Genomic DNA, 15,895 nt, shown 5'->3' on the forward strand with positions numbered 1-15,895 from the left:
CTCTGCCACACCTATATTTAAAAAAAAAAAGTTGGACAATTTTAATGAGAAGATGGAAGATGAAAGATGAAAGATGGAACCTCCTTTGCAAACTATTGAATTTTAATGAGAAGGAATTGGAGCAGATCGGGGCCTTAGGGAAGTGATAAAAGGCTGGACATTTTGAGAATAAGGAGTTGAACAGTTTGACTTTGACTGGCACTTTAAAAAATGCCTTTCTTAAAGTAGGGAATTGTAGTGTGAAAGATCTTGATATGGATATGGACAAGAACTTTTTGTAGAGGTTTTCTTTTGTTAATACTATATATGTTTACTTTCCAAAAAAAAAAGTAAGATGATTTTTATTACATGAGGGTCCCGCATACCCTTTTTTACAAACACACACACACCTACAGGTTCACGAGGTACAAGGTAGCGCCATGCAATGTAGGCAGCCATGGATCGAACCCATTACCTCGGGTTACAAGCCATCCACTTTAACCAACTGACCTACCGTTTGTTGGTATCTGCCACACCTATTGCACGGCACCCATCTAGAAAATTCGATTGGGCCCTCACTTGCTCGATGTAATTTCCAAGGTTTTGCCCCCCATATTCTCGTAGTTTTTCTAAGGTTCTCTAGTAATTAATTAATGCTAAGGAAAATTTGGTACCCATATGTAATGCAAGTGATGGCCACAACCAGATACCCACAAAGAAGTTGAACTTTGCATAGCGACGGTTGATTTTACAAGTACTGTATTGTACCTCTCTACCTTGGTTGTAGCTTCTTATTGGCTGGAGGAAGCTGTTGCTGCTGAGGACGTACCCTCTACAGGGCCTATCTTCCGGCTTAGCCAATTCTTGTACAGTACGACCAGCAGATGCTGATGCAGCCCTGTACGGTCAGTTACAACACAGAATAGCAGGTATGTATGGCTGGATCAGGTGTGTGAGGCTGATTCAAACAAGTACAGCCTTTAGCGGCAGTAGTACAGAATGTACGGGGACATGATGATTAATGAAAGCTCTTGCTAGTATTTTTGCAACCTTTAGACTAAAAGAAAGCTGGCCACCTTCAAACACCTGTGGTTTTGCCCGATGGAGAAGTCCTCTTCAAAGTGCCCACAACTAGATGTCCAGCCCAATGGGAGGTTGCCCACTTGCTATCTTGTCCACCCTCAAGTGAGTGAATCCTTAAAAAGCATGGTGTGCCCAAGTACTAACTTGTCCACCCTTTTATAAAAGATGTGGACACCTTAATAAATGCCTGTTTTTAAGCCTGTGTTCACGTGCCTGCATTTCTCCCAAGTCACAAGGCTTATTTTCCATGTGGTCAAAGCCATGATTGACTAGTTGTATGTCTACCTCCTAATCATCATCATCATGTTGTGCACTATGATGAGCATGTGAAATACATGTGGAAGATACATCTCCAAGTTGGTACAAGAAAAGTGGGTGTGATATCCTCCTCTTCAAGCCATCCAGAATATCCAGCATAGGTGGGAGAGAAAGAAAGATATATTAACATCTACAAAAGACCCGAAGGGCCTATGAGGCCATGAATAGTACAATGATACCATGGGTATACAGGGCCTTGGAAAAACTAAAAAAGACATGAAAACTCAAAACTGAAACATGACTATAAATACCTCCTGATTGCAGATGTGGGTATGGTGAGGGAATGTAATGTCTTTGGAGATCTCATGGTTCTATCTCTGTGTGGTGGAGATCCTCTGTGCTTTGGGTCAGGGGCGCTTGGCTCATAAGATGGAGCAGGCCTCCTCACTCAAGGCTCCCTTGGGACGCTAATATGGCCCTCGTTTACGGCTGGTATGAGCCGATGTTTATGCAGCAGTGTTGGCTTGGGTGGCTGATGTGGATGCTTCTGCCGTGATCTCTAGGCAACGTTTTGTATGGATAGGGAGAGAAAGAAAGATATATTAAGCATCTACTAAAGACCCAATGGGCCTATGAGACCAAAGTGATACAATAATGTCCATGGCATATGTCATCAATGGAATGGAAAATAAGAGAGAGAGAGAGAGAGAGAGAGAGAGAGAGAGGTTTCCACACAACGCAGGATGGATCGATTATTGATTATACCACTAGCCTTCAACTGTGTTTGTAGGGTCGACAGTTCCAGGCACATTGCTTTGGTTTCTAGTAATGGTCAAAATCTTGCATTTTAGCCTTGTAAGTAGTTTCAGGAACGCCATTTTTACTTTATGTGATGTGTGGCTCAGGTAATCTCAACGGAGGAGAGGATAATGTGATTTCAAGGAGTGCCATGCCTGCAGACCCATGGCATCTCTCTCTGCAGCACAGGTATGATCTCTAATCCACAATATAAATCACAGATTCTCTGTTTTCATTTTTTAAAAGGTTTACATCTATAGACAAGATGCTTGGAAAGAGGGGTGGTAGTTGCTGTCTCCAAGCTTTGAAGAGCTTTCTACTAGTTACAAGTTGTGGTGTATCACCCGCTAATGGCTGCCTTCCCTTCTCTCTCCAAGCTTTCTATTAGTTACAAGTTGTGGTGTATCACCCGCTAATGGCTGCCTTCCCTTCTCTCTACATAGCAAGAAGAGGACAATTTATTGTCCTTTTGACCATAGTTGATAGTGAAATTGTGCTAGGAGAGGACAACCGGCATGGAGATATTTTTTGATGATGAACACTTTGAAGATGGCCAGTTGCCAGGGGAGGAGGTGGCTGCTCTACTAGATCATGCAGTAGATGGAAGAAGAATGAAGAGCCACAGAAGAAAGAAAGCTGGCAAGAACATGAAGTTGAATGTGTCAGTGCAAACAAGAGGTAGATAGACTTGGCAAGAAGTTGAAGATAGGTGTTAATGCAGATGGGAAGACTATGAAGGGTAGGCGTCAATGCAGATGGTAAGAGGATGAAGATAAGCATCAACAGAAATGGCACGAATTTGAAGATGTAGATATGAAGAAAGATAATGGTTTCGGCAAGAAGGTCAAAGAAATGGTCAACATAGAGAAGGGGTTTACAAATCCGGATAGACCGCAAGAGCACACCAAGGATGTTTTTTCATGAGGGGTTAAATGTAACATGCGGAAGCTTCGGGGGAGATCGGTAACTTCAATGCTTAGAAATCAGCACACTTGTCGCGACAAAATTACCGCACAGACTGAATGTAGATGTGCAGAAAAATATATAGAGAGAGAGGGAGAAGAGGACACAGTAGTGGGTCCCGAATACCCTCTGTAGGGCCCCCACCATGAATGGTGTATTTGCTTTTATTAGAATGATGCAAAACTGAAATAAAAGACTGAACCTGAACCTTCTTGGCTGAGGAGAATCCTCTGCCCTTGACCTTCAATCCTTCACCCCTTTTGCGTTAGCTTATCCTTGGCTGTCCTGGCCCTTTGATTAGCTTCAGCACTTGGTGAAATATGAGATGAATGACCTGAAAATATGCCATGGGTATTTATACCCCTCCAGGGTGGTGATCGGCTGGATTAAAACCAGGTGGCTGTTTATAAATGCCTCACGACCTGAATATTCAGCATTTAATGCTAAAAAAGCTTGCGCATCACACAAATGGGTGGTGGCTACCATGCACATGAGTTTTTGGCAGCCTGTGTGGGCTGCCCCACACCTGGCCTACAGCTCTCTAAGGGCTAGATACCCTGACATCATTTCAGAGGGAGGCTCACAATGCAGACTGGCACTGTTTCATGTGCAGGACGGTAGGACAATGCACACTTGACCTCGGACGACTCGAGTGGGACCCTGGTTGACTCGTCTCGGACTGTGTCACGATTGTGACTCAGTTCATTATACACAGTCTCCTCATGGTTACAGATACTGAAGTGACATGATTACAGAGGACCCCTACACTCGGATGGTCACGACTATTCGCTCTAGAGACATGCCTCTTCATCAAGAGCCGCACTCTTTCGACGACTGGTCACACTCCTTCGCTCTAAGGTTGCAACTCTTCATCCAATGGTTGGAGCTATTCGTCCAAAGGACGTGTCTCTTCGCCTAGAGTCATGACTATTGGTCATGGGATGTGTCTTTTCATTCGTGTCTCTTGGACTCCTATATAAGGAGCCTGTTGTATCACAGTTTCAATCAATCAATCAAACATCTGTGTTCAAGTCTCTCGAGTCTACTTTCAGTTTCAGTCTTAAATACACAGATAAGTGGATGAAATACTAAGTAATAACAGTAATCCTCACAGTGGTATCAGAGCAAAATTTTTCCCGGGCCTATGGTTGTGAGCCTCTCACCCTCTCCGCTCTACTCCCCTACCCGGCGTTGTATGGAAGCAGAAGAAAGATGGAACCTACACTTACGAGTATGAGGTAACCCTAAAACTTCTTTACTAATTACACATACATAAGACAGATACACAGATGTGTGTGGCATACCTGGTATGTGTGTGGAGGTGACTTGCCGGTAACCCTTTGTGTGCCTTTTCATCGGGTCGTGCCCTTTCATGCGCACTTCCTCCATCAGCGTTGGTGCCTCTTCATCGCATGGTGCCTCTTCACCGCAGCGCACCTTTTCCCAAGAGATGGCACCTCTTCGCGATACCCCATGGCTGCGCACCTCTTGGCCACTTGTCGCATAAGCGCTTGTCCTGCAATTCAGCCAGCGCAGGTCCCTTTTTTACGCGCAGCCCTTTGTGGGTTTAATACACGGCAGCCTACCCAGCCGGCCAGCCCATTAATTAACTTGGGCGTTTTCACACCTCAGCCGGCCCCTTTTATTACATTACGTGCCCTTTCGATAAGTCAAAAAAAAAAAAGGCGAATATGGGGCCAGCGCAACGAAATAGTCAGCCGGCCAGCCCATTCGCTCCTCTCTCACGCTGCTCCAGGGAAGGTTCTGTCATGCCAGGGAATTCTCTCCACTCTGGCACACATTCACCCTCTCAACTAGGCGTCCAATGGAACCCGACAGCAATCAGCCAGAGCCTTACATCTCGTACATAGACGAGGTCCCGGAAGCCATATTGCCCGAAAATCCTCGCCCAGCCCCGGAAATAATTATTATACCCGATACATCCACACCGGAGCCCGCCCCATTACCCGAACCTGTTGCAGAACCTGTTCCGGCTCCAGTTCATGTACCAGGTCCCCTGGACTATTTATTATACGTCAGTCACCGCCACGCCACTCAGTTACAGGCGTGGGTGATCTGGCATATTTACTTGATGTGTCCAGCACACCATCTTGCTCATTACGAGTTTATTTTGGGATGGTACCCACATCTTGCATATTCCCTGGACGAGTGCCGTGTGGATGCAGTAAACCGGATCATCTCGCTTCAGCCCTTGGTTCGAGTATACAGCGAGCTCATTGTGCCAGATTACACTCCATTAACCCCTGCAGAGACACCTCCTGTCGATGAGGTGGAAGACTACGAGCCTTCGGAGTTAGGCTCCAATTTCTTAGTAGAATTGGGAGACGATTCACTGTCACTCTCTCCTCCAGCAGTACCACATATTTCACCAGCTTCTCCGCGCTACTCACTCTAGCAGATCCAATATGCCATCTATCTCAGAGGAGGAGGGCTAGCAACAAGACGAGCAAATGCAGGCCATTACATCATTACGCGAGCAGATGGAGACACTTCAGCAGACTTTTTCGACAAGTCTCTCTACCATCAGCAGCAGACGACTCGACCAGTTGCAACGGCCCCATCCAGCGCACACACCAGCCAGTGATCCACAACCATCTTCTTCAAAGACTTTGGTAGCAGATAATGAAGATGAACCAGATCCAGCTGCCGAGGTAAACAATGCAGAACTCCAACTTCTTTATAAAATATTTACTGCTGCACAAAAAAAGAAACTCGATGTCAAACTGCCTGCCCCTTATAATGGTCGCCGCGACAAGCGCGTGCTTGACCAATGGATATTCAAAATGGAGGTATATTTGACCAATACCGATTTGGTCGAAAGCAAGAAGGTGGCTTTAGCCAGTTCACTACTCAAGGATACAGCACTTCTATGGTGGCAACGACGTGTTGCAGATGGTAAGCACACTCCTACTTGGGATAAATTCCGGCGCGCCCTCCGCAAGGCCTTTGAACTAGCCAGTGCGGACTACCATGCCCGGTCTGCTCTCCGCTGCCTAAGGCAAACAGGATCCTCAGCCGCGTATATCACAGAGTTCCAACGTTTAACTCTGGAAATTGAGAGCCTCAGCCCCGCTGACAAGCTACACAGCTTCATCGATGGGCTAGAATCCAACTTACAGGAAGATGTGCAGAAGTTTAACCCTCTCACCATAGATGCGGCCATTGCCTATGTAGAGCGCCTTGGAGATCTACGACGACAACCTAGGACATCCTTCTTTGGCAATCGGTCCTCAAACAGTGCTCGTTTCTTCCAGCACAATCGTAGAGGAAATTTATCTCAACCTGAGTCTCAATATTTCCAATCCTCTGGTCAGCAATCTACTCGGCAACAGCCCTTTCGGCCTAGATTTTCAGGTCAGGCAGCAGCCTCACAAACAGGATCCTCTTCCAACAACAACAATCGGAATCGAGGACGCAACTGGCAAGGTCGCTGACCCAACAATCGCCGCAATTTTCGCCGCGATACCTCAACAGGTTAGCAAGCCTCTACATCGACACCTTCAACCTCTCAAGACAACCCTCCAGGTCTTTGCACAATTTGCAATGGACCACACAGGTGGTATGTGTGCTCAAAGCGTAATTCTCGCCAGAATTCCAACATGGAATGTTGCCCAGAAGGTGAACATGGACATCCTCATCATCCTTCTGCGCCAGAAAAAGGCAAGCAGGTGGTTCATGCAGTGCGAGTTTCTAAAGTTGTCACTGCTTTAATGTTAAATGCCCACAACCATACTTCAGTGCCTGTTAACCTTTCCAATCAAGTTTTGAGCTTATTGGGATTTATTGGCCAGCATCCTATCAATGTTCTTGTTGATAGTGGATGCTCAACTAATTTTGTGGGAACTACTCTCGTCAGCAAGTTGCGATTACCTACTCAGCAGAGTGCGGAAGTTTTTCAAGTGGAACTTGCAGATGGTTCTTTCTTGCATTGCAGTAAACGGATTCAGCAGTTGCATTTTCAGATTCAGGACTATCAGGATCAGCTGAATTTCTCTATTATGCCTTTGTCACACTATGACATGATTCTTGGACAGTCTTGGTTATATCAGTATGATCCTTTGATCAGCTTTCGAGATCATTCCATTCGACTTTATCATAATCATCGAGAAATGGAATTACGAGGTCTGTTTAATTCTAAGCCGATTACTGTGGTTTCTGCTATGCAAGTCAAACGCTTAGTGCGTAAACGCGACAGCACTTCTGCCTTAGTTATGTTGCGAGAAGCAGAAGACAATACAGTTGACCAATCGGAATCCTTGCCATCAGATATTTCTTATTTACAGCAGCCCTTCTTTCACCCTTATATGGATTTATTTCCTGACGAGCTGCCAACGACATTGCCTCCTCGACGTTCTGTAGATCATACGATTGATCTAATCCCTGGACAACCACCGCCAGTTCGAGCTCCTTATCGAGTTTCTTATTCAGAGTCTCAAGAAATTCAGAGACAATTGGCAGAGTTGTTGGATAAAGGTCATATACGTCCAAGAAAAAGTCCTTTTGGTGCTCCAGTTTTATTGGTCAAGAAGAAGGATGGATCTATGCGACTTTGCATTGATTATCGTGCCCTTAATAAGCAGACAATCAAGAATAAGTTTCCCTTGCCTCGCATCGATGAGCTCTTTGATCAATTGCTTGGTGCGAAGATATTTTCGAAGATTGATCTGAAGTCAGGCTACCATCAAATCAGGATTCGAATTGGAGATGAGTATAAGACAGCTTTCAGAACAAAGTATGGACATTATGAATTTTTGGTCATTCCTTTTGGGTTAACCAATGCCCCAGCTACTTTCATGACTTTGATGAATGACATCTTTGGTCCTTACTTGGATAAGTTTGTCATCGTTTATCTGGATGACATTTTGGTCTTCAGTAAGACTTTAGCAGATCACAAGCAGCATTTGCAGATTGTCTTCGAGGTACTCCGTACGAATGTCTTGTACATCAACAACAAGAAGAGTTAGTTTTTCAAAGATCATGTGGAATATCTTGGACACATCATCTCTGGACATGGTATTGCAGTTGATCCTAAGAAGATAAAGGTCATTGTTGATTGGCCTTTGCCACTTACAATTTCAGATGTGCGATCTTTCTTGGGATTAGCAAATTTTTACCACACCAAGGTTCACAAGTTCTCAGATATTGCTGCTCCTTTGACGGCCCTTACAAAGTTAGATAAATTGCACTGGTCACTTGAAGCTGAAAAGTCCTTTAATGATCTTAAGCATGCGTTGACAACTACGCCTGTTTTGGCTATTGCGGATCCAACTCAGCCATTTGACGTCATGACAGATGCTTCGGATAGAGCATCTAGAGGCGTTCTTATGCAGAATGATCGTGTTATTGCTTTTGATAGTCATAAATTTTCGGCTATTCAAATGCGATATCCCGTTTATGACAAGGAATTTTTGGCAATTGTTCATGCTTATAGAACGTGGAAGCATTATCTTCTTGGTGCAGATTCAGTGGTTAAGACAGATCATCAGTATTTGACTTACATCTTTACTCAGCCAGTGATGAATCCTTGTCAAGGACGATGGGTTGAATTTTTGGCAAATTTTCACATGGCGATACTCTATGTTCCTGGATTACAGAATGTGGTAGCAGATGCTTTGAGCCACATGCCTCGAGCTACGAACTTTGCTATCTCAAATGTGTAGATGGAGATTCCTGCATGTTTTAAGTATGAGTATTTGACAGATAGAGACTTTGGAGATGTCTTTTGAGCTCTCAAATCTCTTCATCCTACTGTTGCAGAAATGAATATGTTTGCCGCATATACAATTGCAGATGATTTACTTTATTACTTAGATCGCATTTGTGTTCCTCACAATGCATCTTTGCGGCTTATTCAAGAGCATCATGAAGTACCCTTTGCAGCTCATCCTGGAATTAACAAGACATATCGTCTGTTATCAGCAACATACTTTTGGCCTCAGATGCAACAGGATGTTATTAAGTTTGTTAAAGCTTGTCACTCTTGTCAAATTATGAAAGCTTCACGACAACTTCCTCAAGGATTGCTTCAGCCTTTGCCAGTTCCTCAAGAAAGATGGGAAAGCATAAGCATGGATTTCATCACTACTTTGCCGCGTTCGCAAAAAGGCAATGCTCAAATTTTAGTAGTGGTTGATCGGTTTTCCAAAATGGCACATTTTATTCCTTGCAAGAAGACAGTTTCTGCTCCAGATCTTGCAGCGTTGTTCGTACAACATATTTTCAGAATTCATGGATTGCCAAGATCTATTGTTTCTGACAGAGATCCGAAGTTTACTGGACATTTTTGGACTTCCTTATTCAAACCCCTTGGTACGAATCTCTTGTTCAGTTCTGCTTATCATCCTCAGACAGACGGACAGACAGAAAGAGTTCTTGTGCAAGTTTGAGACAGACTGGTTCATGTTCAGCAGAAGTATCAAAAGTATGCGAATAAGCACAGAAGGCATACTGAGTTTCAAGAAGGTGACTTGGTTTTGCTTTATGTTGCACCGCATCGATATAAGACAGTAAAGTCAGTCTTTCCGAAGTTGCGACCGCGTTTCTATGGTCCATTTAAAGTTATAAAGAAGATTTCAGTTGTCAGTTATAAGTTGGATCTTCCACCATCTTGGGGAAAAATTCATCCGACATTTCACATCTCTTGGCTCAAGGAATACATACAAGGAGATTCATCTATTCCGGAGTTATCTTCTTATGTTCCTGAGATTGAAGATGATCACATTATTCTTGTTCCTGAGAAGATTCTTGACGTTCGTCAGAAAGAAACAAGACGGAAGATTACTACAGAATTTCTTGTTAAGTGGATGGACTTGGATGAGTCAGATTCTACTTGGCAGATAGATGAAGAAATGCAACAATATCCTCAACTCCTCCAAGAATTCTTTGGCAGACGACAGACTCTCATTTAATCACATGGGTTTTATTTTAAATGGGAGGGAATGTCACGATTGTGACTTAGTTCATTATACACAGTCTCCTCATGGTTACAGATACTGAAGTGACATGATTACAGAGGACCCTTACACTCGGATGGTCACGACTATTCGCTCTAGAGACATGCCTCTTCATCAAGAGCCACACTCTTTCGACGACTGGTCACACTCCTTAGCTCTAAGGTTGCAACTCTTCATCCAATGGTTGCAGCTATTCGTCCAAAGGATGTGTCTCTTCGCCTAGAGTCATGACTATTGGTCATGGGATGTGTCTTTTCATTCGTGTCTCTTGGACTCCTATATAAGGAGCCTGTTGTATCACAGTTTCAATCAATCAATCAAACATCTGTGTTCAAGTCTCTCGAGTCTACTTTCAGTTTCAGTCTTAAATACACAGATAAGTGGATGAAATACTAAGTAATAACAGTAATCCTCATAGACTGGGCTCACATGGGACTAGTTTTCCACCCCAGGTCTTGCACCTTCTGTACCGATATGTCTACGTGGCATCCAAGTGCGGGATGCACGTGACATCCCCTTCTGCTTAACTTGACGGAAGCTGCATAGCCTCCAAATAATCTGTCAACAACGCCGGATAGTCGTCGAAAAACTTTGTCAAGCCATATCGCTTCGTGGGTCCCTCGGTCTTGAAACTTTGTGAGGAACTGTCTTTGTCTTCGGCCTGAGCCGTTCTTGAAGCGGTGCAAAAGGATCTGTTTCGGAACCATAACCTTAGCTTCATCAATGATATCTGGTTCCGCCTCGTCTTTAACTTCTGAAGGGATCGGACCTGCATATGGCTCTAACCAACTAACGTGAAACACATCGTGCATAGTCCAACTCGGAGGTAGCTTCAACTTCATTGAAACCTCATTAATCTTTCTCTAGTTGGGAAAAGGTCCGAAGCTCCTGAATGACAACTTTGGGCATCGCTTACCCACCTGTTTCAACCTTTGCTTCATAATTCGAAGATACACCCAATCTCCTTCCGAAAATTTCATATCCCTTCGGTCTTTATTGGCCTATGGAGTGTAGGCCTCTTGCGCTTTAGCCAACGTGTCTTTTAATGACTGTAAATTCTCCTGGTAAGACTCCGTAATCTGTTCGCTCTTCAGGTACTGAAGACGAGGTTCTGGTTAATAGCGACTATAACGGTCTTCCAAATGCTATCTCATATGGAGTCCTACCAATAGCTGAAGAAAAAGAATCATTCAAAACAGCTTGAACTAAAGGCAAATATGATTCCCATTTACCTTGCTGATCGTGGACATAACACTTTAGCACATCAAAGGCCAACTGGTTGTAGATTTTTGTTTGGCCGTTCGTCTGTTGGTGAAATGCAGTGGAAAAATTCAATTTTGTACCAAAGTTATCAAACAATGCCCTCCAAAAATAACTGTTAAACTTGGCATCTTGGTCTGACACTATGGTGCTAGGAATCCCGCCAATCGGGTACCAATGCCGAATGAACAACCGGGCAACATCCTCGGCGGTCACATTGGCCCTGCATGGAAAAAGCATAACAAATTTGACCATCTGCATGAAACTTGACTTTGAAAATCCATTTCACACCAATAACATGACGATGAGAAGGACGTGGTACCAAAGACGAAGTGTTATTCTGTAACATGCGGAAGCTTCGGAGAAGAATCGGTAACTTCAATACTCGGAATTCAGCACTCTTTTCGCGACGGAAATTAACGCACAAACTGAAAGGAGATGTGCAGAAAATAGAGAGAGAGAGGGAGAGATGGAGAGGACACAGTATTGGGTCCCAATTACCCTCTGTAGGGCCCCCACCACGGATGGTGTATTTGCTTTATTAGAATGATGAGAAATCTGAAAGAAAATACAGCAATCTTGGACCTTTTCTTGGCTGGGAATACCCTGCCCTTGACCTGAATCCTTCACCCCTTTGCTTAGCACCCTCTTGGCTTTGTCTAGCCTCTTATGCTTGAGCTCTTGGTGGAGAATGAGATAAATGAATGGGATTGTGGCTTCCACTATTTATACTACTTCCCAACAGCAGTCGGCCAGCACAAGTGTCCCATGACTGTGAATATTCAGCAATAAATGCTGAATAAAATCCCATAAAATGCTGTGTTTTTCCCTATCAAGCTGAAAGGTGATGCGCTTGCTTCCAGAGGGCTGGGCACAGCTTTTGCCCACAATCCAAGGGCTGGGCAGCCTGTATGGGCTGCCCCATACTTGCCCTACAGCCATGTAAAGGCTGTAATCTCCTGGAATCTGCCTTATTCTTGCCCTAGTGCTGTCCTACAGCCCCTCCATGGCTGGTGGTTTTAGCATGGGCCTTCCTGGCCCTCATGGGGGTGGTTCCACACCATTCCCATGCCCACACTAAGATCCGGGGTAGCCCTATGGGCTGGCCCCTTGTCCTAAACACTAACTACTTAGTGATCTGGCATCCGGTACCATACCAGATACACAGAATCACTGACATCATTCTAGAGGGAGACTCACAGCGCGGACTGGCATTGTTTCATGTGCAGGACAGTGCACACTTGAACTTAGACTCCTGTGCAGGACAATGCACACCTGACCTCGGACATCTGAGATGGATCCCTGGCTGACTCGTCCCGGACTGGGCTCACATGGGACCAGTTCACCATCCCAGGTCCTGCACCTTCTGTAGAGAAATGTCTACGTGGCATCCAAGTGCGGGATGCACGTGACATATCCTTCTGCTTAACTTGACGGAAGCTGCATAGCCTCCAAATAATCCGTCAATAACGCCGGATAGTCTTCGAAAAACTCTTTGTTGAGCCATACCGCTTCATGAGTTCCTCCGTCCTGAAACGTCATGAGGAACTGTCGTAGTCTTCGGCCTGAGCCATGCTTGAAACGGTGCAGAAGGATCTGTTCTGGAACCAAAACTTCTGCTTCATCCACAATGTCTGGTTCCGCTTCGTCTTTGACCTCTGAAGGGGGTGGACCTGCATATGGCTTTAACCAACTGACATGAAATACATCATGCATAGTCCAACTCGGAGGTAGCTTTAACTGCATAGACACCTCAGTAATCTTTTTCCGGATGGGAAAAGGTCCGAAGCTCCTGAAAGACAACTTTGGGCATCGCTTGCCCACTTGCTTCAATCTTTGCTTCATTATCCGAAGATAAACCCAATCCCCTTCCGAAAACTTCATATCCCTTCGGTCTTTATTGGCCTGTCGAGTGTAGGCCTCTTGCGCTTTGGCCAATCTGTCTTTTACTGACTCTAAGATCTCCTGGTAAGACTCCGTCACTCTATTTGCTTGCGGTACTGAAGACGAAGTCCTGGTTAACAACGACTGGAAAGGTCTTCCAAACGCTGCCTCATATGGAGTCTTCCCAATAGCTGAAGAAAAAGAGTCATTCAAAACAGCTTGAACTAAAGGCAAATACGATTCCCACTTACCTTGCTGATCGTGGACATAACACTTTAGCACATCAAAGGCCAACTGGTTGTATATCTCTGTCTGGCCGTCTGTCTGTGGGTGGAATGCATTGGACAAATTCAACTTAGTACCAAAATTATCAAACAATGCCCTCTAAAAATGACTGGTAAACTTGGCATCTCGGTCTGACACTATGGTCCTAGGAATCCCGCCAATCGGGTACCAATGCCGAATGAACAACTGGGCAACATCCTCGGCGGTCACATTGGCCCTGCAAGGAATAAGCATAACAAATTTGCTAAACCTATCAACAATAGTTAAGCACTGCGTATTACGCTTACTCGGACTGGGAGGCAGATTCGTGACAAAGTCCATGGAAATGTCTTGGAAAGGACCCTCAAGAATTGGCAAGGGCTGTAACAACCCTATCTTCTTTTCACGAGGAGCTTTCACCTTTTGACAAATGTCACAGCGTTGTACATATGTAAACACATCACGCCTCATCTTTGGCCAATAGTATTGCCGTTCCAATTTCTCCAGAGTCGAATTCATGCCCCTATGACCACCTGTAATGGCGTCATGGGCATCATGGAGAAGAGCTGCCCTGAATGACTTCATGACACATAGTCGGCCTTTGTAGAAAAGCCAACCATCGCGTATCATCCCATGGCTGGTGGCACAGCCAAGGCCTTCCTGCCCCCTATGGGAGTGGTTCTACACCTCCCCCATGCCCACATATCTGTCCTTGGGGTAGCCCTATGGGCTGGCCCCTTTCCTATATTGTCATGATTGTGACTAACTCTCTTAATCTCTCCCTAATCACTCCTTAATCTCTCATTAACTGTAAAGACTCCTGTGAAGGGTCACACCCTTGCACATGAGTCACTATCAAAGGACATGTATATTCATTAAAAGACACACCCCTAAGTCCTAAGGACATAACCATTGATTCAAGAGCCACACCCCTTCACAGGGATGTGCCTCTTCAGTTGTACCCTTTCGGCCTTTATTTAAGAAAGGCTCCCGTCTCAATGCAATCACTCGGTCTTTTCCTGTGGTATTTGTCTTATGTTCATTAATTAAGTCTTAATCATGTTAATAAAGCTATAAAAGCTTTACAGTGGTATCAGAGCAAACTTTTTCCGCTCTGTGACATGCCCAAACCCTAACCCTAACCCTAAAATCAGCCCTAACCCTAACCCTAAAATAAGTCCGTCCAAACCCTAAAATTGGGTGTAGCAAGTGTTGAATGGAAGAGCAGGAGAGAATGCCCCATCAAATTCAACCCCAAACTCCCAAGTTTTGCTGATTAATTTTGGGCCAGCCATATGCAGGAAACTCTTGAATAAAGGCAAGACAAGAAGCAACCCTTCAATCTGGAGGCTTACCTCTTCAGCCGGCACCCTTTCATGGACAGGCACCCCTCCCATGAGTACTCGCATCCCTTCGTGGATATTCCTCCAGTCGGCTGCCCGTTGAGAAGCGCACGATTGATTTGCTGATTTTTTTAATTAAAAAAAAGCACACACACACCATAACCTCACCCACAGGTTATGACTCTAAGGCTTTAATTGCCACGTATACAAACAAACAAAAAAACATAAAAAAAATCCCTTTACAGGCTCCCTCATGAATTGGCGCCAACTGCTTGGGCAGCTTTTAGCTTGCGCCCGCCGCCACCCTGCACACGATTTCAGTGCGCGAGCCTGTAGCTGCCTCTCTTCTCCACGGATTCAGTACTCCTCAATCCCCTTCATCGTTTGCTGCCTGCTGTCCACTTCCGTTGCTTGGACCAGTTGCTTGCAGTTGTGCAGATTTTTGTTGGCGAGGGTGTTGAGAATTATTCCATTGGGGATAAGGCTGGGAGGTAGAAGTGCCAGAAGATTCTCTTCGACTATCTCGGTTCATACGAGACCCATTGGCTTTCTGAAAGACATTAGCTCGACCGGAAGAGGCCGAATTTCGAGAATTAATGTTTGCAACGCGCTCGGCGTAACGTATGGCATCGGCAAGATCGACAGGATTATATTTCTGAACATCAGCACGCAGTGTAGGGTTAAGACCTTCAACGAAGGCATGAAGTTCGTCTGCTGGGGACAAGGAGTCAATCTCTAGTATCAAGTTGGTGAACTGGGAGATATAAGAGGCCAAGGAACCAATTTGGTCCAAATGGCGTAAGCGAGTACGGGCTTGGAAATCTGCATTGGCAAGTATGAACTGCTTACGGAGGACCCGCTCGAACTTTTCCCACGTTGTAACCGATTTTCCGGCATGTTGTCATCGTTGCCACCACAATAAAGTAGTGTCTTTGAGGAGGGATACCGCAAAAAACACCTTTTTGGAATCAGAAAGGGTCATGGTTTCAAAGTATAACCGCAGTTTGTAGAGCCATTGGTCTAAGATGCGCTTATTGCGCTGACCACCATAAGATTCAGGGGGTTTAATTTCCAATTTCTTTGTTTTAC

General features: G+C 44.8%; 1 pseudogene across 1 annotated transcript in view; it reads left to right on the top strand.

Moving 5' to 3' along the window:
- The first annotated feature begins 626 nt into the window (after nucleotides 1–626).
- Nucleotides 627–15,895, top strand: part of LOC147620348 (uncharacterized) — an 87,954-nt pseudogene continuing 72,685 nt past the window's right edge. The window contains exon 1 of the transcript XR_015261778.1: nucleotides 627–2,307. The product of XR_015261778.1 is annotated as an uncharacterized LOC147620348 (transcript). The remainder of the gene's footprint in view (nucleotides 2,308–15,895) is intronic.

This window comes from Cibotium barometz, chromosome 32 (genome assembly GCF_041138505.1).
Source record: "Cibotium barometz isolate CiBa-2024 chromosome 32, ASM4113850v1, whole genome shotgun sequence".
Classification (NCBI taxonomy): domain Eukaryota; kingdom Viridiplantae; phylum Streptophyta; class Polypodiopsida; order Cyatheales; family Cibotiaceae; genus Cibotium; species Cibotium barometz.